This window comes from Aplysia californica, unplaced genomic scaffold, assembly GCF_000002075.1.
Source record: "Aplysia californica isolate F4 #8 unplaced genomic scaffold, AplCal3.0 scaffold00460, whole genome shotgun sequence".
In the NCBI taxonomy this organism is placed as follows: domain Eukaryota; kingdom Metazoa; phylum Mollusca; class Gastropoda; order Aplysiida; family Aplysiidae; genus Aplysia; species Aplysia californica.
This window is the reverse complement of record NW_004797730.1, coordinates 535141-538577: the sequence shown is the minus strand read 5'-3', so window position 1 is coordinate 538577 and position 3437 is coordinate 535141. Positions and strand designations below refer to the sequence as shown.

The following is a 3437-nucleotide window of genomic DNA, read 5'->3' as shown; positions in this document are numbered from 1 at the left end:
ACCCCCCCCCCCCCCCCCTTTTCCGAAAACCCCCACCTCACAGTCAGGAGATCTCAATAGATTCAAGTAAACGCGTCCATATTCGCCATTAAAGTGAAGAGCAGCCTTCTCCCTCACCTCAAACAGCTCTTTTTGTCTTCACTGTATACATTAAATTCTTCTCCATAACGTGAAGTTGATAAGTTCGAAGGTTGTAAGAAATGGGGTCTTGAAAAGGTTTGGTTTTCGCTTGCCAACAGCCGAAAAGATGCAACCAGATCATCTCTCCTCGACACGACACTAAACAATTACTGGTCGGTAAATGGACCACACTCAGACTGCAACCCCAATCTTGTACATGTGTGGTCAATTCCAGACTAGTTGTGACTTAAAATCATGATCAGCTCTTCTGTTTGGGTCACGGGACCTTTTTGGTTTTTGCTGTAGTAAGAGAGTGTTTGTGTTTCCGTGGAACGTGACTCTTAACATTAAATTCAAGTGTGTATTTTGTTTGTTAAGGCGTCTGCGGTGCAGAGGTTAGGTGATTCGCCTTCGCACGCAGAAGACATGAGTTCGATTCCTGTGTTGCTAGGTTTTCTGTCGAGTTTTCGTAAATATGAAACGGGGATTAAAAAACTGAACTTGTGGTGGGGATATTGTATTTATCTCTTTTTGAAGTTGGGGGAGTGGAGGGGGGGGGGAGGAGGCAGGGTGTGTCTGGGTTGTTAGTTTTGTTTGTCAGTGTACAGGGGCGTTGAGTTCCTCTTCACCCATGTTGGCCACACCTCGTAAATGATCTAACTTGTGTCGATGGGGGCCTAAAACCTTTACTGTTACCACAATGACATTTTTACAGTTAATTGTTTCCCTGTTCCCGCGAACTTAGCAGAAAAAGTTCAATGGGGAGAGACACTCTGAGAAATAATATTCTGAGATATTATTTGAAGAGATGATTTTTATATGCGGTAAAAGCTTTGCTGTTTGAACGCAGTTTCATAAACAATCGAAAGATTTACTGTAAGTGCCTTCAGAAATTTTCATGAAGTTGATGGGACTTGAGCCGTCCATCCCGAGTCACATGACCAATTACGTACACCCAGGGTCATCCTCTCTGTGTGGACACATTTAGGCCACCGTGACGTCATGCTAAAGAAAACACCCACCAAAAACAACCCCCCAACAGAACATTACCAAACACACAACAACACACACACACACACACACACACAAACACACACACACACACACACAAACGATATAAAACAAAACAAAACAAAACAAACGCTTTTAACATGTTTTAAGAATATGGAGTAAAAATTTACTTCTATCAGGTATTATATTGTAGGTACGTTAATGATAATTGGGCGCACGTTTCGTTATCTTAGTGGAAGGGAATGGGAATTCGTGTTAATCGGGTAGAGCTTCTGGTATAGTTATGTGATAAAGCGTTCGCGTTTTGGGATAGATAGATAGATAAATAGATAGATAGATAGATAGATAGATAGATAGATAGATAGATAGATAGATAGATAGATAGATAGATAAATGACAGTCTGCTTTTGTGTGTGTGTGTGTGTGTGTGTGTGTGTGTGTGCGTGTGTGCGTGCGTGTGTGTGTGTATCTGAGGGGTGGGGTGGATTGCAAACATGTTTTGGGGGCGGGGGGGATGTTCGGGTGTTGTGTGTATACGTGCGCGTGCTCATGCTTGTGTGTTTTAGAGAGATTGTGGGGAACAGATTAGGATGCGAGAATGAAAGAAGAGAATTCTGAGAGGTAGGAAGAGATTCACGGTGGTTGTTTTGAACGTAATGTAAATGATGTCAGGCCAGGTATTGCGAGGTGCACCTACCTGTGTTTGTCAAGTTTCCCGCCAAGAAACATTGTTTATCCAAAGAGAAGTCAAAAACAAAATTGACAGGAGTTGTTTTCTTTTGGTTCAAAAGACGTAAATTATTTGTTCTCTCAGAATAGAATGGTCTGTTTGACCGGTTCTTCATGCTCTTTTGCTGAAGCTCAGGCTAAACAAGACAGAACACGCATAAGATTTCAAGGACTGCTCCAGGTGTTTCTTTAGTCCATACGAATTTCCATGCCCCCCCCCTTTTTTCCCCCTCTCTTTCTCTCACTGCATCTTTCTCTTTCCCTCGCCTCCTTTCTCTTCCCCCTTTCTCTTCCTTCTCTCTTCTCCTCTCTTCTCTTCTCTTTTCCTATCTTCTCTTCTCTTCTCTTCTCTCTCTCTCTCCCCCCCCCCTCCCCCTCTCTTTCTCTTAGTTCTTCGTATATTACCCGTATCAGCTCCAATCTTCTTCTCCTTTTTCCCTGTCTATCCTACCCTTGTGTGTACCCTAGCCATCCCATTTGAAGTCGTATGAGGTCATGTGCGCCTGAATGGAAGCGCCGTACCTTTTCTAGAAAGCAATAGTTCTCGATTCGAATCCACCTTCTGCGCTCAATGTCCTGGGGTACTCTCTGATCTTTTTAAATAAGGGTTCCATCTCTCGTTGAAATGGTGTGAGTGTGAGGGAAATGGCTTGTCTTGATTAGAATGATGTCCAAAGCCCAAATAAATTCCCTGGATATTTATTAGTTTAATTGTCTTGCCGTTTCATTATCAAAACAAGTCTATAATTTCTTCCCATGTAAGCTGCCTCTCAGTCTATCATCTAGCCTGAAGGTTTGTCTGCACCCAAAAACAACAACAAACAAACAAACAACAACAAACAAACAACAACAACAACAAAAAGCCAAAAAAATGTCATCGCTCGACCCTCCACACCACAACAAGCAGTCTCTATGATCACTGCATTTCTTATAATTTTCTGTTTAGTTTGAGTAAAATGCAATACAACGATTACGACGGTTAAAAGCTAGGATAAAACAACACAGAAAGACTAAAAACAGAAAGACTAAAACAACACGAAAAGACTGGTTGGCTGGTTGGTTGTTTATCTAATGTTTTACGCCCCGTTCTCCACAATTTAGACCTTAAAGGAGGCGGCCTTCTTGGGCCATGCCAATCAGGGTCATCTCATTGATTGACTGAGTAGGTGTTTTACGGCACTATTGACTGGGAGGTCATCTCAGGCTGAGCTACTAACAACACCCTCGATGAAATAGACTTCCCCACTCGGGAATCGAACTCACGTCTTTCCAGTGCTGCTCGTAGAACCGACAAATTACGCAACAGATAACGTGAGATATAGAGAAACAAAAACGAAAAGAAGGAGGACGATGTACCTGCCAGTGGCATCCTCACACCACTAGCCAGTACTTCTTTGATCTCTCCAGGATGCGGTACAACAGAAGGCCTGTGAAGACAGGTGAACACACCTGAAGGTGGTAGATTCGGCTTATAGAATCTCCACGCCGGATGAGTTCAGATTTCATAAACTGCATATTTGATGGTTTTAATCGTAAACAAAAAAATGTTTGCAGTTTGCATGGATTGAGGGTGGAGG

At 42.7% G+C, this 3437-nt stretch overlaps 1 protein-coding gene across 1 annotated transcript in view; it reads left to right on the top strand.

Moving 5' to 3' along the window:
* Positions 1–3437, top strand: part of LOC101854816 — a gene marked incomplete in the record, with an annotated part of 63046 nt that overhangs the window by 2899 nt on the left and 56710 nt on the right.